The sequence below is a fragment of the Physella acuta genome, unplaced genomic scaffold (genome assembly GCF_028476545.2).
Source record: "Physella acuta isolate Inbredline_101_S28 unplaced genomic scaffold, ASM2847654v3 ptg000916l, whole genome shotgun sequence".
Classification (NCBI taxonomy): domain Eukaryota; kingdom Metazoa; phylum Mollusca; class Gastropoda; family Physidae; genus Physella; species Physella acuta.
The window spans coordinates 6,717-29,000 of record NW_026732433.1 but is presented as its reverse complement, the minus strand read 5'-3'; the positions used below and the strand labels follow the sequence as shown (position 1 = coordinate 29,000).

At 39.2% G+C, this 22,284-nt stretch overlaps 1 protein-coding gene across 2 annotated transcripts in view; it reads right to left on the bottom strand.

Annotated features, from left to right (window-relative positions):
• The window catches only part of LOC131953293 (uncharacterized), a 49,617-nt gene extending 31,653 nt beyond the window's left edge, over positions 1-17,964 (bottom strand). Inside the window, exon 1 of one of the 2 annotated variants that reach the window (XM_059316421.1) lies at positions 17,934-17,964. The gene's annotated coding sequence lies outside the window, so the exon portion shown is untranslated. Of the gene's footprint in view, positions 1-668; positions 734-17,933 lie in introns of those variants that run through there. The other variant, XM_059316420.1, reaches the window with a different exon arrangement.
• Positions 17,965-22,284: the final 4,320 nt, after the last annotated feature.

Here is a 22,284-nt window from a genome sequence, read left to right as displayed (position 1 = left end):
TTACCCAAAACCATAACCGTAGTGTATTCGGACAGTACTGCGATTTAGGTTGTAATTTTAGCACTTGATTATACAGGGGATGCTATTTTAACTACTAATTATGTATTTAAAAATGAAAAAGAACAAAAGTAATACCCTCAATTTTATCATTATCAGGCGTTAGAGTCCTTGAATGGAGGAAACTTGCAGCATTAAGATAATGTTAAGTTGGGGACATTTCACGGCAATCTGTACCATTAAAAACATGAGTTGTTAGATGATATTGGAATACAAGGTGTGCCAACTATGCAACCATGTAATGTTTTGTTGGTGACATTTGATTTGTGCCAACCTTGTAATGTTTTGTTGGGGACATGTGACTTGTGCCAACCATGTAATGTTTTGTTGGAGACATGTGACTTGTGCCAACCTTGTAATGTTTTGTTGGGGACATGTGACTTGTGCCAACCTTGTAATGTTTTGTTGGGGACATGTGACTTGTGCCAACCATGTAATGTTTTGTTGGAGACATGTGACTTGTGCCAACCTTGTAATGTTTTGTTGGGGACATGTGACTTGTGCCAACCATGTAATGTTTTGTTGGAGACATGTGACTTATGCCAACCATGTAATGTTCATGTTACAGCCAACCCATCACCAGCCCGATTTGTTATCTCACATAGCCTTACCTCTTTATCTCACCACGCTGGGATGTGGAACACTTGTTTTATCTCATCACGAAGAGATCGTGTACACTTGTCTATTCTGGGAAAGAGTCGGGGTTTTTATTTTATTAGGTCACGTGTTTATATCATTTCGCACATTCGTAATTAAATAGGTCATATAGATACGTCACTTACATCGCAAAAAAATTAGAGCTCTTACTTAAGATGTATTTTTTGGGGTTTATTAATTTAATAAAATTCAATTAACAAAGTGAATATCATGGGAAAAACAAAATCTTTCAGACTCACGGTGACAAAAATAGGCTGACTAAACAATGCAGGAAATATATTCTCATTTTTGGCCACAATTAATTTCTACGGAGGTCTAGTTACGTTTGTTTGTTTCATCTTCTCCCCCCACTCCCCCCCCCCACCCCCATTTTTTAAAAATTATTTGTTTGTAAAAAGATAAGGAACATTTTGACATAGCAATTGATTTAAATCAATCTTAGTGGATCAAATAATGTTTTGTTTTTTTTAAAATGATTTTTTCGCTCAATCCACGGAAATATTTGAAGAAGAACCCCCCCCCTCTCTTGCCACCCCCAAATCCATATAAAGCTTCGAATTCAATGAATCCTATTCTAAATGTTAAAAATAATTATTCAAAAAAAAAAAAAAAACAGTTTCGCAGCTAATACAATTGTTTTTCTTATGCAACAACAGCCAGCGGGACAGCGAGATAACCCATGACGAAAAACAAAGATAACTCTGTCAAACATGAATAAACTTCGTGTTCGAGTTATCTCGAGTGGACCTTGTCAGGAAAGGGCCCACAGTTTTAACCAGCAATGTTTCCTTTATTGGGGACGTGTGATTCGATAACGTGGTAGAACAAGGGGGAGGGGGTGGAAGGGGGGGTGGGTGGGCTGAAGGGCTGGAGGGTACAATGCTGAACTCAGGTACACGTTAAAAAAAACGAAAACCAATTACAAGTTATTAAAATATAATACATACAGCCAAACATATAGACTCCCTTATATATATATATATATTTATGTATGTATATATATATATATATATATATATATATATATATATATATATATATATATATATATATATGGCTACAGGACATTACCCCCCGGACATTTACGCCCCCGAATTTATCCCCCGGAGCAATTACCCCCTGTCAATTACCCCCCTGTCAATTAACCCTCACAGGAAATTACCTTCTCCCCCCCCCCCCCCATCCTCCAAGATAGAATCCTGATTCTAACTCGAACTCTATACCAATATATTACCATAATACTAACCTTAAGACAAAGACGAAAAATCTAAGAATTCACCTCACCCTAAAATAAACCCAAAATCAATATATATATACCAGAGGCGTAGCGACCCTTCCCGGCGCCCGGGGCGAACTTTCAATTTGGCGCCCCCCCGCTTATATATATATATATATATATATATATATATATATATATATATATATATATACACATGTGTATATATACACATGTGTGTATAATTATGTGTGTGTGATAGTGTGTTTATATATAAGCTTGTGTGTGGGTAAGAGTGTATTTGTGTGTGTGTAAGCGTGTGTGCTACAGTCCGGACAAGGTTTAATAATTACATTGTATGATTTTCATTTCTTAAAACTTTACGACAATTTAATTCCCATTAAGATGCGTTTAACTTTTTTTGCGAAAGATTAGTAATGTCAGTAAAAAAAATAAGCCTGATCTGTGTTAGAGGGTAGTTTGTAGCTAACGCTAATTTGTTTAGACCAGCCTTTTATGTTCTAGTTTTGGAACGATCTCTGTTGTGATATGGTACATAGTTGGATTCGAAGTTTGTTAGAGTAAGGACACACAAGTGACATACAAGAAGAAGTTATCAGAAATATTTATTGTTCACATTGGAATACGACATGGGTATTTCGTTGATTGGTTGATGGTATGACAAAACAAGCTAGAGAAAACAAACTGGAATCCAACGGATGTTAACAGCTCGTAGTCTTGGATTTCGCAGATTTGCCCTGCCTTCTCGCACACAGAGTTACTTCCAGGCATCTCTTCGGGGGGGGGGGGGGGGGGCGAAGCCCCCCGAAAAATTGTTACCGCCCCCTTGAACGAAATGAAATTTATAAAATTTATATATAGAAAATATATACTTTTAACAGTGTCCGCCCCCCCCCCCCCGAAGAAAGTCTACCGCCCCCCCCCCCGATAATTTCAAGTGCCCCCCCGGAGAAAAAAGTCTGGAAGAAACACTGCTCGCACAACGTTAACAACAAATGCAGAACTAATTGTATTGATTGAAGAAGCAGTAACAATCAATTTAATGATAGCCCATGACGTTCTGATTATAATCAGCAGCAATAAAACGCCTTTCAACACTCTAAGAAAATATGGAATTCAAATGCATTGTCAAAAAAATTCAATCAGGATCTATAACTAAATGTGGTCTCTTTTACTGTATGGCTTGGAGCTAGATTACAGACAGTGGAGAATGAAATAAGAGCATGGAAAAAAGTGGTGGTTAGTGGCTTAGGGATTCAAGAATCCGTGATATTTAGTTCTCTTTAATATAGTTCAGTGATCCAGGTAAGATGTAATGCAATCAATCAAAAGTATTTGATCTCTCACGTTGAAGTTGAGAGAATCGTAAGAATCTTACAAAGAAATAGTCGCGTCTTTTTTTTTTTTTTTAACAAAACTGGCTAGTGAAATTGTACATTACGCGTTAATACACTTGGTTTCTTTACTAAGTGTTAAGAGAGTTATCTACTCACCAATCCAGTACAAATACTTGCGATTTTTGTTAGCGAAAAAAGCGCCCCCCCCCCACCCCCACACACACTCATCACAACCATCTTGGACAAAGTTTGTAGAGTGGTTTTTAACGTAACTAACTTTTTTTACTTTCTCGTATATACGTAGTATAGAGAAAGTATTGTAATCGTGCAAAAAAAAAAATCGAGATTTTTACAAATCTCGACGTTTTACACCTCACTGATACGGAAAAACATAATTTTGCAATCTTGTCCGTATGTCTGTGTGTGTGTGTGTCTGTCTGTCTGTCTGTCTGTCCGTGTGTAAACACGATAACTTGAGTACCGTTACAGCTAGGTTGATGAAATTTCATATATAAGTATTTTATCAAAATCGTAGATCCGTATCAACTTTTGAGCGATTTCCGATAACCGGAAGTGGTACTTTTCCTACTTTGAATTTTTCAAAAGCCTATAACTTGAGTACTATTTCAGATAGATAAATGAAATTTCACATGTAAGTAAAAGATCTAATTCTCTACCTTCTGTTAAATTTTGAGTAATTTCCGTTGACTGGAAGGAGTAATTTACGCTACTTCCGATTTCTCAAAAAACTAATGTAAATTTTTAAAGTACTAATAATATTGCGCACTATTATACGCGTTTTTATTCGGCGTTTGCTTGGTGCGCAATGTTTTTTTTATGAGATTCTATTCTATTTTTAAAAGTTTAAGTATTTAAAATGGATTAAAAATCATAACTATATCCCCAGTTACCATCCCCTGTTGTTTTATATAAGAATATTCGAGAAAGTTTAGGGGAGATCACTCCCGGTTTATTTTAAAAATGTTACACAATTATACAATGCACAGTACAATTCGTTTCTTTCTGAGAGCTATAGGTTGTTTACTCAGAATCCAGTGTAATTTTGCTATTTTATTTAGCCTAAAAGCGCCCCCCCCCTTACCATCTTGATAAAAGTCACTAACGTATTTTACAGTTCAACAATCGTACAATACGTTTTAATACAATTGGTTTCTTTTAATAGTGGTAACGTTTATCGACTCAACAATCTAGTGTAAATTCTTCCGATTTAAGTCTCGAAAAAGCGCCCCCCCCCCATCTAGGAAAAGTTTCAAAGCGGTTTTGCCGGTCACTGTTTCTTAAGAGTATATGTTTCACATTAAGAAATCAAGGTAGAAGACAGTTAAATCAGTGTGTAAAGGCGTGTAGCCATTACATTTCTTAACTTAGACAGTTTATAATTCAAAACTGCAGCATAAAATCAGTTTAAAAAAATTTTTCCCACCCCTTTTGGCGCCCCCATAGGGTCGGCGCCCGGGGCGGCCGCCCCCCCCCCCGCCCCCCCTAGCTACGCCTCTGATATATACACACACACACACACACACACTATGTATGCATGTATAATTGTCTTCCCGTGCGTTAAAGTCAAGCCACAAAACTTGACACAGCACATTGGAAACAAACTAAACTCTGTATGTAAATTAAACGAGCCGATTGTACACAATACCTCATACAATCCCGTTGTATGCTGTATATCAGAGAGGGCAATTGTACGCTGTATATCACATCAACCCACATGCTAACGTGGGAGACTCTCCATACAAGACTGACACTGGTTTTTGTTACTCGGTTCAAGGAGTTTTCACAATCTTTCCGAACCTTTTTTTTTTAATTTATGGCAGTTAGGTTTTTGTTTATTTGAACCGGAGTGTGATTGTGTGTATGGCGAGGGTAGTGGAGAGGTCGCGGTAAAATTGTTGCAGGCGGGGGTGGGGGGGGGGGGGTGGGAGGGGGGGTAGATTAAAAAAATATAAGGCACTTGTCAAGAGTTAAGCATTAGCATGTCTTGAGAACACCTTTTCAATAAGAAAGACGGCTAAGACTAAACATTGTATGACATTGTATCACATTGTATCATGTATATCACATTGTATCACATTGTATCATGTGTATCACATTGTTTGACATTGTATGACATTGTATGACATTTTATCACATTGTATGACACTGTGTGACATTGTATCACACTGTATCACATTGTATCACATTGTATGACATTGTATGACATTGCATGACATTGTATCACATTGTATCACATTGTATCACATTGTAGCACATGTGTGATTAGGTTTTACACGTGTTGTTTAAAACCTGTGACAAGAGCTAAGCTTTGGACACACATCACATGCTTGTAATACCACAGCAGATTTGTAGTTTAGTACATAGATACATTGGCATTTAAAGGCTTAAGCTTGCTTCAAGTGGGTCTAATTTATCCCATCAATAATTGCGTCCTTTGTTATTTCATGCTGATAAGATTAAAGTTATGTATAGCTTTACACGGTGAATAGGGGAATAAATAATTGTTTGTATAGCGGGTAGTAATGCAACTGTTTGTACACCAGGCTGATAAAATTATTTTGTTCTTCGTTCTTAAAACAATGGTACGTACAGCGAATTTTAAAATAATGGTACGTAGAGCGAATCTTGAAGCAATGGTACGTACAGCGAATCGTAAAACAATGGTACGTAGAGCAAATCTTAAAACAATGGTACGTACAGCGAATCGCAAAGCAATCGTGCGTACAGCGAATCGTAAAACAATGGTACGTCGAGCAAATCTTAAAACAACGGTACGTACAGCAAATCTTAAAACAACGGTACGTACAGCAAATCTTAAAACAACGGTACGTACAGCGACTCTTAAAACAATGGTACGTACAGCGAATGTTGAAACAATTGTACGTAAGTACGAACTTGAAACTTTCTACCGCTAAACCCACGCCGTTAATGCACGTTTGGGCTAACATTACTTTGAACAAAATCTAAAATACCCACAAATGAACATTCCACCTCTTTACATATATGAATCCGCTCAACTCTCAATTAATTCGGTAAACTTGAAATAATAAATAAACTGAAGGTCAGTGTTAATTTGATAGCCTGCTCTCACGATTCAAATTCTTAACCCAATAAACTAAATCCTCTCATACAGTGCCGCTGTGACACCCAGACAAGTCGCGTCCAAGGTCAGCCCTGCATACATTACGCCCAGGTAAGGGGACCCTGAATACGTTACACCCAGGTAAGAAGGACAACGCCCCTGCGTACAGGGCCGACGCCCCGACCCATCATTTAGAACCCACGCTGGGGTCGCCCCACACCGATAAATTGTGAGGGAGGGTCCCTGTTGAGGCCACAAAGGTAGGCGTAGATGTGTGACGTACATGACGTCATTCGTTTATTTTAATTCATGTCTTCGTGGCTTTTATATTTAGATGACATAATCTAGTGACCTTGGTGGTATATACATTTTTCTTCACACAATAAAATTACGTTCCTTACGCGTTTTGCTTCTTTATTACATTGTCAACATTTTAACAAACTTAAAATAGAATTATAATTAATTATTCTCTTCAGTGACGTAGCTACCGTAAAGCTAGCGTAAGCAAGGCATATGGGCCCGGGGCATATAGGGGCTCTTTTCCCTCTTTAATATTTTCTTAACTTTTACATTGGAGTTTTAATATTTGTGTTAATAAAAATAATGTTAAAAAGAAAACAGAAATCCAGTTCCTTTTCTACTTTAGAAAAATCAAAAGTTCCAAAAAAAGACCACCAGATATTTCTTACTGGGGGGGGGGGGGGGGTTGTACAGGGCCCATCCATATTAATAACACTATAGGCATTGTGCTTTGTCGGGTAAGCAGTTGAGAGAGTTAGCCTATACATTGACATCCGGCACCCGCAAATTTAAATAACAGCCGTGGACAGTGTTTTCACAACATGCAACGTCGAAAATGCGTCAATGTTTTTCTAGGTTTAACCTTAATCACAATGTGTTTGTTGATCTACTTTATCTCTAATCAATATGCCGCTACATAAAGATTTGTGTTTGTCTGTCTCCTTGTCATTTATGCATGAATACAAATTGATCCAATCGCCAAGATACATCGGGAAGTCGTTTAGAATCATTCAAACAAACCTCTACTGACCGTGAAATTTCCTACCACAACCCCACGTATGAGGAGCAGTACCTCCCCCCCGCCCCCTCTCCCCGAAGGGGAGCCAGAAAGAAACTCTGACTCCTCCAGTTTTCTTCCATTAACTATTTTTTATTTCGTTCGGAGGGCGGCTCCTTGACAGTAAAGCGTTTCACAGCTGCTTTCTTAGCACCTGGGGTCAGTGGATTGGGTGCGCAAGGGGTCAGAGTTACTGCTTAATTCAACGGTCAAACTGTACAGGTGAATAAGCCGGCGTCCCGGGCTCCCCCCGTAGCACTACGGCGCATACACTTGTTTTAATGAGCGCCATGCCCTAGGGATGCGGAAGGCTACTATAATCAATGGCTAAAAAAAATAAGGGGTGTCCTTCAGCCGCCTCGACATTAGTGTACAGTTGGGCGTCCCAAGTCTCTCCAGTATGATGAAGTTATGAAACAAGTTGTAAATATGCCCTTTGGGTCAGTAACTTGGCCATTCTAAGTATCGAACATAAAGAAGCAGCTAAAATGGACTTCAAGGAACATATTAATCACTTTGCAAACTTATAAGAAAGAGAAAAAAAAACAAATCTAAATTAATCATGACCAACTATTTAAAATTTGCATTTGGTTAGTGGCGTCACAAGGTTTGATATCACCCGGTGCGTTTAGTGAGTGTCACCCCCACCCCGACTAACAATTTTGCATTTCCGGTGGATTGATACTCCTCTCCTTAATATTTTATTATTTTAACTGAATAAAACATAGTTTTGACAGTCATGGAGTCACGCCTAAAATGTGAGGCCCCCTCCTCGTGAAGCTACCGTATTAGGTTACTTAAAGGTTACAGTCTTACAGTTAATTTGTTAGTTTGTATTTTCATAAAAGTGACATAAAATCAATGGTATTTTACGCTACGGGGTACTACATATAACACAATTTTGGACGTATAAAATAAACAATTTACAGATTAACGTAGGGCCCAATAATAATCTTTGCATAGGCCCGAAAATCCTTGCTACGCCACTCCTTCTCTTGCTTTATAATATTAAACTGACAAGGGAAAGAGGGTTTGGTAAATTAATAATGAACCCTCAACATTGAATGATAAGGTTATAAAATCATACTCTACAAACCGATGAAACTAACTTCGTATAGCTATAATCTAAACTCAAATAAAATTTTACTAACATCAAAACACTTAGTCTAGAACTAAACGCAATAGACCTTAGTTTATCATCTAAATTCAAGTTATCTACTACAAAAACAGTCTAACACGTCTTTTGACATAAAACAGTAATTTGACTCAAAAGACTACTTTTAACTTCACAAGTTTGTTTCCCAACATCAACAAACTTTACTAATCTCGGAAAGCGATAAGCGACTTACTCTTGTCTTAATATAGAAGACCTTTAAATAAAACTCAAATAGCAGGTTATAGACTTTAGTGTTCAATCCAATAGCAGACGATAGCGGGTGCCTCCTTGAAACCGTTATTCAAAGCTGTGCAATAAATTTGCGCATAAGGAAGTTAGTTTTATGAGAGTTGTAAAACGTCGTCTGCTAAAGTGTCAGACCTGCAGAAACGGTTTCTAAAAAAAAATTTAACAGGCGCGAAATTGAGGATTTTTTAAAACATTTAATTTCGAGCCCATTTTTATTTGGAACTCTTGAGGTTTTCTATTTTTAAACTCTGACGCAGCGGATTTAAAAAAAGTGAATTCTAATCGGGGGGCCATGATAGACCACCACGAATGTAATAACTGAACATTACGGGTCAAGTTGACCTTTTGAAAGTTTGTTCATTTGATGTGGCTGTAGGACAAAAAGCCGACATCCAAAAGGCCGACAGGTCAAAAGGCCGACATTGACAAAAGAATGTCGGTCTTATAAATGCCGGCCTTATTTTCAGTCGGCCTTTTGTCTTGTGGCCTTTTGCCCATGTCGGCATTTTGTCCATGTCGACCTTTTGTCCGGATCCCATTTGACGTAGCCGCGGACAACTACCTCCTAGGCAACTTGGTCTGGTGATAGTTTCTCAAACTGTCCAGCACTGTACTGTAAACTTTCTTTGTTGTATCGCCAAGTTTTTTTACAACCTGTTTCTATTTATGTTTTACAGCACTCTCGAACCGAACACAGCAGTCATGCATTGAGATTACATTTACATAAGAAGACATGAGACAAAATATTCTGAGACGCTTTTTATTGTCGATCATTCAACAACCGGACATTTAACTGTGGTACTAGAGTCGGTCGCTAAGAGGATTGTAACATATGTACAAATATACATACATCAAAGTAGAGTCACTACTGACTATCGATTTTCATACGTTAAATACATATGTACCCAATATTTAACTCTATTCATATATGTATATATATATATATATATATATATATATATATATATATATATATATATATATATATATATATGTATGTATGTATGTATTATGCACAGTAGATGATTACTATTTTACTTTGATCACGGTGGAGAAGTGTTTGTGTTTATTATGATTTTGTGTGCATGTGTGTGTTTGTAGGTGTGTGTACGTGTGTATAGTGAGTGTCTGCTAGTGTGTGTGTGTGTGTGTGTGTGTGCATGCATGGCACCTGAGCGTGTCGCCTAAGGTGTCCAATCAGAAACCAGAGCTAAAAATCTCAAACAACCCCAGGAGATAAACCGTGTTAAGAATCAAACTTTTAACTGTGAAATTAAAAAAAATATATACGCTATAAATCCAGCAATAAGGAAGATCGTAAAATTTCAAGTTCAATGTTCTGCTAAAGAAGTTCTTTACAACACAGTTTAAAGTTTGTTTTTATTCACAAAATATATTTTTTTGTTAAGCAATAAAACGCATGTCATTTGTAAAGTGGCTGCGGGTATAAAGATATCAACATTCCTTTGGTTTGAAACGGTTTTATTGCAGTTTCTTCAGATTATGTTCCTTATCTGCGACGTTGCGGTCACATTAACCCCAGCTGTGAACAGCCTGGATTAGTCACGTGACTCGGTAATGGGATCTTGTTCCGTAATCATAGGAGACATTCTGGAATCCACGAGAAGGTTTAGTCAGGGTAGGTGACATGGTACTCTGTCAACTAGGCCCAAGGTAAAGTTTAGGTGACATGGTGCTCTATCATCTAGGTCAGGGGTCTCCAAACTTTTCAGTCCGAGGGCCGCATTAACTATCAAATTTCAGTTCGGGGGCCAGGTTCTTTCAGGCATGTCTTTGATTTTTCTGGGCAAAGTTCCTCAGCCATCACCAAACAAACATTTTTTCCGTGGACAAAAAGATCTCTGCGGGCCAGATGAAAGGACATCGCGGGCCGCATACGGCCCGCGGGCCGTAGTTTGGAAACCTCTGATTTAGGTCCTAGGTAAAGTGTTTAGGAGACATGGTACTCTATCAACTAGGTCCAAGGTAAAGTGTTTAGGAGACATGGTACTCTGTCAACTAGGTCCAAGGTAAAGTGTTTAGGAGACATGGTACTCTATCAACTAGGTCCTAGGTAAAGTGTTTAGGAGACATGGTACTATATCAACTAGAGCCTAGGTAAAGTTTAGGTGACATGGTACTCTATCAACTAGAGCCTAGGTAAAGTGTTTAGGAGACATGGTACTCTATCAACTAGGTCCTAGGTAAAGTGTTTAGGAGACATGGTACTCTATCAACTAGGTCCTAGGTAAAGTGTTTAGGAGACATGGTACTCTGTCAACTAGGTCCAAGGTAAAGTGTTTAGGAGACATGGTACTCTGTCAACTAGGTCCTAGGTAAAGTGTTTAGGAGACATGGTACTCTATCAACTAGGTCCTAGGTAGTGTTTAGGAGACATGGTACTCTGTCAACTAGGTCCTAGGTAAAGTGTTTAGGAGACATGGTACTCTATCAACTAGGTCCTAGGTAGTGTTTAGGAGACATGGTACTCTATCAACTAGGTCCTAGGTAGTGTTTAGGAGACATGGTACTCTGTCAACTAGGTCCTAGGTAAAGTGTTTAGGAGACATGGTACTCTATCAACTAGGTCCAAGGTAAAGTGTTTAGGAGACACGGTACTCTATCAACTAGGTCCTAGGTAAGTGTTTGAGCAATGGATCCGTTCTAGAGTCTGCAATATGTGTCCCACAGATACAGCATGGGTCCCTAGGAATTGGAACCTTGTTGGGTAGCTAGAACAACGGGTCCCAATGAGTTAGAACCTGAAGTAGGTAGCAAAATGGGTCCCAATGAATTAGAACCTAGGTAGGTAGCTAGATCTCACGGTTAGAACAATGTGTTTGAACTAGAACCAAGGTAGCCAGTACAACGGGTCTAACAATTAGAGCGCTGGGGTCCAATTTAAACGAAAGGTCACATAAACTTGAGCTAAGCTTAATGGCTGCCAAAAAAGGTCATGATTGCTAAGCCTAGAAGGTCCCGAGTTCAAATCCCCGGGAAAATCTAAGGGTGAATAAAAAAAATAAAACTACTACTTCTTTGTAGTTTGTTCTTGGTTGGACAAAACCTATAGAGGCAAATTCAGAAAAAAATACGAGCAGGCTGAAATATGAGTCAACGGGCTTATGACGCATAACACGTTGACACTTAAATCTGCAGGAGTAATTCCCGTCCAACTTTACAATCAAGAACGAAGAAGAAGACAGAATCTAATAATAGTTCCTGACGTCATTTAACAAGCCCATGCTGCGAATCCCCCACATCCTACACACATTAAATGTATCGGGCAGGTTTTCCTTTGTCGTGAAGACATATCTGTCAAAGTTTAATCCGAGAAAATTAATGAACTAATTAATTGAGATAAGACTAATTTGCGGGGTAAAACTAGACAACATTCTATTGACAAGGATGTTCTAACTGAGGTGGGGTAGGGGGAGGGGGGGTGTAAAGGTGTGATGCACCAAGTAGGGGTGGGGGTGTAGGAGGTGTAGGGGTGTGTCGTGTTGGGTCGGGGGAGTGAGAAGTGTAGAGGTGTGATTCGTGGGATGGGGGGAGTGGGAGGTGTAGAGGTGTGAGCCTGGAGGGGTAGGGGGAGTGGGAGGTGTAGAGGTGTAGAGGTGTGAGCCTGGTGGGGTAGGGGGAGTGGGAGGTGTAGAGGTGTGAGCCTGGTGGGGTAGGGGGAGTGGGAGGTGTAGAGGTGTAGAGGTGTGAGCCTGGTGGGGTAGGGGGAGTGGGAGGTGTAGAGGTGTGAGCCTGGTGGGATAGGGGGAGTGAGAAGTGTAGAGGTGTGAGCCTGGTGGGGTAGGGGGAGTGGGAGATGTAGAGGTGTGAGCCTGGTGGGATAGGGGGAGTGGGAGGTGTAGAAGTGTGAGCCTGGTGGGGTAGGGGGAGTGGGAGGTGTAGAGGTGTGAGCCTAGTGGGGTAGGGGGAGTGGGAGGTGTAGAGGTGTGAGCCTAGTGGGGTAGGGGGAGTGGGAGGTGTAGAGGTGTGAGCCTGGTGGGGTAGGGGGAGTGGGAGGTGTAGAGGTGTAGAGGTGTGAGCCTGGTGGGGTAGGGGGAGTGGGAGGTGTAGAGGTGTGGAGCATGGTGGGGTAGGGGGAGTGGGAGGTGTAGAGGTGTGAGCCTGGTGGGGTAGGGGGAGTGGGAGGTGTAGAGGTGTGAGCCTGGTGGGTAGGGGGAGTGGGAGGTGTAGAGGTGTGAGCCTGGTGGGGTAGGGGGAGTGGGAGGTGTAGAGGTGTGAGCCTGGTGGGTAGGGGGAGTGGGAGGTGTAGAGGTGTGAGCCTGGTGGGTAGGGGGAGTGGGAGGTGTAGAGGTGTGAGCCTGGTGGGGTAGGGGGAGTGGGAGGTGTAGAGGTGTGAGCCTGGTGGGGTAGGGGGAGTGGGAGGTGTAGAGGTGTGAGCCTGGTGGGGTAGGGGGAGTGGGAGGTGTAGAGGTGTGAGCCTGGTGGGGTAGGGGGAGTGGGAGGTGTAGAGGTGTAGAGGTGTGAGCCTGGTGGGGTAGGGGGAGTGGGAGGTGTAGAAGTGTGAGCCTGGTGGGGTAGGGGGAGTGGGAGGTGTAGAGGTGTGAGCCTGGTGGGGTAGGGGGAGTGGGAGGTGTAGAGGTGTGAGCCTAGTGGGGTAGGGGGAGTGGGAGGTGTAGAGGTGTGAGCCTGGTGGGGTAGGGGGAGTGGGAGGTGTAGAGGTGTAGAGGTGTGAGCCTGGTGGGGTAGGGGGAGTGGGAGGTGTAGAGGTGTGGAGCATGGGGTGGGGGAGTGGGAGGTGTAGAAGTGTGTTGGGTAGGGGGAGTGGGTTGTGACAGAGGTGTGACGTTAACTGGTGTAGTGAGTGCGGGATTCGAACATGTGACGCACACTGGGGTGGGGGGAGTGGGTATTGTAACACAATCTACATTTACTGGAGGTGAAAGGAATCAGACAAAGTTTGGAACCCAACCTAATGGTATGTGGCTTTACCGTCTCCATTACAACTATGTAGGGGCCTACGTGCATGCCGGGTTGTTGAAACAATCCTCTTGATAATCTTCTGAGAATTGGACTCATAAAGCTGATAGTATTACATTGGACGCTATCCTATTTTTTCTACCCCACCTCATTTCGAAAAATGGGAAATCGTGTAGCCTACGCGTGTGTGTGTATGTGTGTGTGTTTGTGTGTATGTGTGTGTGTGTACGTGTACGTGTGTGTATGTGTGTGTGTTGTATGTAGTGTCAGAATAAAAATAAAGAAAAACGTGATGATGATTTAGTTACAAGGCCGGATCAAACCGGAATGCCCTAAAAAGGAGGAGGTGTGGTGGGGAAGGTAGTGGTCATAACCCTCTGCTCTACAACAACAGTTTGATGACGCCATGTTGCCGAAACAGGTCAATGAACGCAATTCCTGCTGGCTATAATCGCAACTCAAGCCTGATACAACATATAATCAATTCTCTAGATATATCTGTAGAAATATCCCTAGATCTAAACCCAAAATCTTACCCAAACTAAACTTCATAATATCAAATCAAATTTATAACTTTTAATTCATTGTATAAACGTTATAGTAGTAAGTGTTACTGTATGGGTACGATTTATCATGATACCTTAGTTTTCTATTCAATGGCGTGGCTGAGGGGGGGGGGGGGGGTGTCATGGCAGTAGTTTAATAATCGAAAACTCCAGCCTGATACAACATAAAATCAATTCTCTAGAAATATCCCTAGATCTAAACCCAATATCTTACCCAAATATCAATTCAAATTCATAACTTTTAATTTTAATTCATCGTAAAAACATTATGATACCTTAGTTTTCTATTCAATGGCGTAGCTGAGGGGGGGGGGGTGTCAGTAGTTTAATAATCGAATACTCCAGCCTGATACAACATAAAATTATCTAGTTATATCTGTAGAAATATCCCTAGATCTAAATACCAATATCTTACCCAAATATCAAATCAAATTCATAACTTTTAATTTTAATTCATCGTACAAACATTATGATACCTTAATTTTCTATTCAATGGCGCAGCTGAGTTGGGGGGGGGGGGGGGTCATGGCAGTAGTTTAATAATCGAAAACGTCAGCCAGATACAGCATATAATCAATTCTCTAGTTATATCTGTAGAAATATCCATATATCTAAACCCACTATCTTTCCCAAATATCAAATCAAATTCATAACTTTTAATTCTAATTCATCGTAAAAACACTATGATACCTTTGTTTTCTATTCAATGGCGTAGCTAAGGGGGGGGGGGGGAGAGTCATGGCTGTTGTTTGACGATAAAGCATCTGTGACGAGCATATGTCACGAGCGTCGAGGTGCCAAGCTGCGTCTCCTCCAAGAACCTGATGAAACGTCTGTAGCAGACAGTGGCATCGTTAACCACAGTAGAGTCTGCCGGATCTCCCCAGGGGCGGATGTCACGGGGATAACCTTCACAATACACCGGGTGAAATCAAGAACTGTAACTCTCGTGGCGTAGATAATAAATCATACAGCGTATCGGATTACCGGACCTTAGCTTTTACGCGAGCCCGAAGATTTAATTTTTTTTTCCTTCGACGAAATTGTAAAAAAAGTGGAATTAGTAAAATATAATTTAGATGGTTTTGTGTATCAAGTTCCGACAGTTGTGAATACAACTTTAGAGCTTTATAATCTCTTGTTTTAGTTTTGTTATTATTTTTGTAGCTTTAGGATGGGCTTGTTCGGATAAAAAATAAAAGCATAAAAACAATAGGAGTGTGTTAAATTTCGGATAAGGTTTCTTATTCAAATGGTAAATAAAACATTCCAGACCAATATCAGGATGTTTATTAAAGAAAAGACTACTCAAATAAAAAACGGATGTGGAAAAGACTAACAATAATAATAAAATGACATCAGCAAATTAATTGTTTGTGGGGTGGCGGGGTAGAGTGTTCGACTTTTAACACGAAAGTCTCGAGTTCGGATCTCGGTCCAGATTTGAGCCTGATTCTGATAGTACCTGTCTGGTGTTAGGGAAAGTAAAGACGGCTGGGCTAAGTGCTACATGTCAAGTACCCTTTAAAGCTGAGTGAACTCAGGTATGCCCTACAGAAATGTCCTGGGCCCTTTAGAACACATATAATGTGCTTCATTGTCTATAGAACTTATTTAAAGGCCTAACAGAGTTTATAACTTACATCAAGATTTAGAAGAGGTGTACGTGGCTCATATATAGTTACAGTGTGTGGCGCTTATATCAAGTTTAGCATAGGTGTGTGGGGCTTATATCAAGTTTAGCATATGTGTGTGGGGCTTATTTCAAGTTTAGCAATTTTCCAGAAAATGTAGCCAAAAAAAAAAACCCCGTCAAACAAAGAAAATTGTTGCTTCATTTTTAGCATCAAAGATAAATTTGGATGTCGTTATTTCAGTTTCACTGTTTCAAAATATTAATTCATTGGTATGGATCAAAGTATTTCTATAATCTAAATAAAACAGGTTTGAAATAACATACCTTGTTTAAATGGAAAAATATCTTAGAATATTAAGCCAGAATTCAGGCTTTTTTAAAAATGTTAAACTTTTAAATCTCCAAATTATTACAGAAAATGTTTGAAGATACCTTTTAAAATGCTAGTGGATGTGGCATTACAGTTTGAAGATATCATAAGGCCAACATTTAAATTGGGCTGCTTATAAACGCGAATCAATAAAGTCCACAATATATATATATATATATATATATATATATATATATATATATATATATATATATATATATATATATATATATATATACATATATATATATATGTATATATATATATATATATATGTATATATATATATATATAAATGTCACCCCCAGACAGTCGGCCAGTGTCTGACTTTGCCACCCGACACTTTACTGCTGGCAGGTTTACTTCTACACCAACTTACCACCACCAGCATCTTGGTGTAAAGACGGTAGCCCCCCTAACGGAGACTTCCTACACCAGAAAGCAACGCGACTCTAGACCCTACATGGTTAAACGGCGTCCACCGTTTAGTGATAGGACTCTCAATGTTTGTATAAACTTAGCTGTTTTTGTAGTCGTGTGATCTACATGTCATGCAACAAACTAATCTTTTAAATAAAATGTTATCGTATTTTAAATAGGATATAATTAACCATTGCTACCCTCCCTTTACTCCCCCTCATCTCATGAATGCAACATACCACACTGATATATTGTGATGAAATTCAAATACAACCAAACCAAAGACTACAAAAAAAAAAAAAAAAAAAAAAAAAAAAAAAGAAAACAGAGAAATATTGCAGATAAAATAATCAATGTAGTTTAGATATTAAAATCGGAAAATAACTAGAACAAAATTACACGTCTTTAAAATCTAAACCTTTAAAGTTATTTTTAATATTGTATCCTTGAAATGAGTTTTTTTAAAAACAAAACTTAAGAGACCTACTGGTTTATGATAGGCCGTTAACCTGACGTAAAACTGATTAAAAACTTAACGTACAATTTTTGGACCCTTAAAATGTTTTTTAACCTAATAACACACAAAAAAGCGAATCGTAAATGATAAATCAAACGGACCGAGGAAGTCAGTAGTGTCTGTGATTTTTTTTTTACACATGCCTCTTTGCAGCTAAAGCTAGACCTGCGTTTGAATTTACGGACCAATAATTCACTCAAAACTTCTTATCTTAGAAATATATTTTTTTAAGTAAGTCTTAATACAAATATTTTGTAGTTATTATTCCTATGATAAAAACGTGTTTGTATTTTTTGTAAAAAAAAAAAAACCATAACAAAAAAATGTGAGGTAACATCCCACAGGTGACTGGGCTGAATGTCCCTGCTAAAAAATGTAAGGACATTTCTGAGCCCACTTAGGATTAATCTCTACCCGACATGGGGTAATGTAAAGTTTGCAAGCCATTGCACCGTCATAAACTCTTCATTTCCCTATCCTTAAAGAATGTGTAAACAAACCTTTTCAACTCTTAGAAGTAAGAATTAACTTTTTACATTTTTTTATATATTAAATTAACCAAAATCAATGCGTATAATTAATGAGTAAGTTAATTAATGTTGAAAATCTTACCTAATATAAACGCCTAAAAATTATCTGATGTATATGCCATGTTTATCTCCCCTTCCGCCTGAAAGAACAATGGTATCAATCTTAAAGGCCCAACACACTAGGCAATACCAACACAAGTCATAAAAGTCATAAAAGTCATCAACGCCTCTAATCCTGGTTCACGGTAGTCAACATGACTGGGGCATGGGGCAATAAATACTTCCCAGTATTGACATTCAATGGTAAACAAAGTTATTTCAACGGTTGGTGGATGTACTTGAGAAATTTATAACAGGATACTGACTAGTCGTGGTCTTGTTTTAGTAGGTTGTTTGTTTACATTTAAAATATTTCGGGTTATGGTTTTTATATAAAAAAAAATACGATGTGCCCGATCGATGAAGATATCATCAGATAACAAATATTCTCACACCCTTTTCAATAATCTAAAATTTCTTACTACCAAGAAAAAACGCATTATATATATATATATATATATATATATATATATATATACATATGTTGAAGTATAAATACATATAAATACATATATATATATATATATATATATATATATATATATATATATATATATATATATATATATATATATATATACATTATACATGGCTAAATCAATATCAATTTACATACGCGCTAAGTTACCACACTTATATTTTTGAGAAAGGGATGACTCTGTGTTACCCACACACACACCCAATTCCCCTCCTCTCACACTAATTAACGCCACCTTTGTCGCCACCACCGAAAGCTAGCCCTCTACCCCCCCCCCCCCCCCCCCCGACTAAAAAGAGATGTGGCAGCGGATTGCGTCCGTCAGTTGTTCCAAGAAAACATCAGGATGTTCGACTGACTCAGGTCGTTCTTGCAAGTGTTGACGGTAAATAAACTCCTACGCGAGATTTTCCCAAAAAACAAATCAGTAGAGTATAATCATTGAATTCAGTAGTCACTTGTTTGTGTTAGATGTACTATTTAGGGCCTGTCCTTGACCGACGTTCACACTCGCGGGAAAAAAGATTCCAAGACAGTCCAGGGTTGAAATTATTTTACAAATTACCTAGCATTGTTCAAGTCTGTTGGTAAATTGTAATAATAATTCATCCTTTGTCCAGCTTTTAATTAATATTTTAATGGAGGAGTGCTTTTTAATTATTTAAGAATGTGTGAATATAGTCGGCGGTTTGCCGGAATAAGATTTAATTATTCGAGACAGGTTTTGAACACTGGGTGGGGGGGGGGGGGGTGGAATGGAATACGCAACAGGGCGTGACTGCATTAACAGACGACCCGTTACTTTAATATTATATTAACTTGACAGTCAAATAATTTAACTTACACATCTTTTAGCCAGATTAGCTACATGATAAGCCGACTATGTGATATAAAATGTTAATATTTCTTCTTTATTCCATATGTTACTACTATGTCTTTAATACACTAACCCTTGAAATGCCGTGGTCTCTGAAACAGATAAACTCTACTTCATCTACCCCTACGTGTCTTGGGTACGAACAGGAAATTATGATGTTGTCTTTAATACTTTTATATAATATGCCGTTGACATTTGTTTTTCTTTAATGACGGCCTATGTGTAAATAAAACCCTCCGTGCTTACTATAGTAACCATTCCAAAATAAAGTTTGTTGTTATTATTGCTACGTTTATTTTTTTAAATTTTAAACCAACTGATACAAATATTCAAGTTTGCATAAAAATAGCAATACATTTCGAAATCGTGACTTTCTTCGCTTACCCCCTTACCACTTTAGTTAAAGTCTATCGTTTCTATGTCAAATGGTGTCATCCCCCCATCCCCCCCCCCGTCTCCCACCCCCCTCACATGAATCTACACATAGCCTCTGCATGAAGTATGGAGCTTACAGCGCCATAAAGATCTACAGAGGGCCACAAATGTCAGTGTCGCCATACTCCTACCCTAGTTTTACAGTAGTCACCGCTGTACCATTCGACTGAATCAAAATCTCTTCACATCGAGTACCACATAACGTATTCACTTTGGCCGTATTCTTATCGTCTTCATCTGGCCACTATAAAATATCTGGGAAATCCAACTCAAAACGTCAATCTGAAATGATTTTTAAAAAAAAAATATAATGCATGCACTGTCAATGTGGGGTCAAAGGTGAAGGACAAGTTCGAAGTCATTTCGTGACTTTGGTGGAGGTTTATTAGGCAACTGGGCAGTGTTTCTGTCAGCGCATTATCCCCCCCCCCCCCCAAAAGCGGAGCACGTCCATTACCCCCCACCCCCACAGACAACGTCCACCGCCGCAGGGCGAAATATAAAATTAGATATTATTTATATTCAGAATATTTAATTTAACTAGTGTCCCCCCGCCCACTCCACCGCTCCCGTATGTTACAGCCCCCCCCCCCCCCACCACCCCGCCACTTTCCGGAGAAAAAATGTCTGTTTTGAAAGAAACCCTACAACTGAGTGTCCTCACGTCTATATCAAGTCTCCCCCCCCCCCCCAATTCCTTAATTTTAACATCATGTTTGAAACATTAATTTGGATCTCCGAGCTTAATTTCAAGACGCTAATTGCAATACGATTCTAGACATTCGTAGAATCGATACATTACAGGAACTAGGAGTATCATAGCATGATCTTAACCTCGGATCAATAATTTTGTAATTTCTACTCAGACGACATCATACCGACATGTGACTAATTCGATAGAACTAAATGCGGAAGTATACTTTTGATGGTGATCTAATCTAGACAAACGTTAGCATACGTATCTAACTGGTAACATCTAGAGTAATACCTTTACCAAAAGGACGATTGCAGTATAAAGGTTAAGCAATAATGTATATTTATAAATATGATCAGTTACGTTTAGAGTAATATTTTAAACTAATAACTGGTGTCATTTAAGACAATACATTTATATGTGGTTAGGCACGTTGTTGAATTAATTTTATGAGTGATAGGGTGACGTTTAGAATACTACTTTATGTATGGATTTAGAGTGGCAGTTTTCAACTTGACAAGAAACGCACTCAGATATGTTAGAGGTACGTCCAGGAGCCATAAAAGCCGCACATATAGTGATGTTTTTGAGATTATTGAAACAGGTATGTAAAGGTAGGTCGTCAGGTCCGACCAAAAATGTTGCTAGTTTAATTCCCGTAACCAAACTCCCGAATAAGATGTTAACACCACAGTCATAATTAGACATGACATCTATGACAGATCTATGTCATATGGAATGTAACAAGTATATGACATGCAATAGGTGTCCGCCAGATGACTACAACAGGTGACAAATGACATTTGATACATGTCATGTAACCAGTGACAGGTGATCTATGACATGCGTCGTATGTCAGTTAACCTTCTCTGACAGTTTCCTTATCGAAACCATTAGCATAATTTAATTTCGCATATCCAATAAGCCTCAGATAAACCTCAGCAATACTCCATGCATTCGCTTAATCCCCCATACCCAATAATACTCAGCAACATTCCACGCATTAGCTTAATCTCTCATTCCCAATAATCTTCAGCAACTTTCCAAGCATTACCTTAATCTCCCATATCCAATAAGCCCCTAACAACATTCAGCTATCAATACAACAATCTCTACCATACACATACAACATGTAACACGACTTAAAGCCAACGCAGTATAACCAGGAACAAACTCAAGTATTCTGACTATTGGCACGACAAATCTGCCATCCTTACAATACCGAATTCTGTCATTGATTCAACCACAACAGTGGCGTCACTAGGTGGGGGTGACACCGGTCCAGCCCGCACCCCCCGCCCATGCCCTCTGACCCTACAGACCCACCAGGTTTGACGAAAACAACGGCTGGCTGACACATAAAAAATACTGACTTTCAAGTCATAAGTATGTGTGGAGATCAGCTATAACTTCCTTGATTGTGTCAGTTGTAGAGTAATGTCGTAAAATGGAATTAGATGTTTGAGTTGAGTGAAATCTCGAGTAGAAAGTGGAGTCACGCGAGATTTCATAAAGTGAAAGATTTGTGGCGTATTAGTATGGTGAAGGGTTGTTTGAAATCGACGACGAGCGGAATTAGTAGCGAGAAATGACAGGGATTGATCATAAAATATGATTGTGGTCCAACCGTGGAAATAAATACAATGGTTTTTACAGCAAGTGTCATCTCAATGAGATGGGGGGGGGGGGGGGGGTGCTGAACAGGAGGGGGTTTAATTTGAAATTCCCGAAGAAAAAGCAATTGTTAAATCTAAGCAGATTTTAATTAATGGGACGGCGTAGTCGAAAGGTCGAACGTTTGGCTGCTAACTCGAAGGTCTCGAGTTCAAATCTCTGTTCGGACTTGTGAT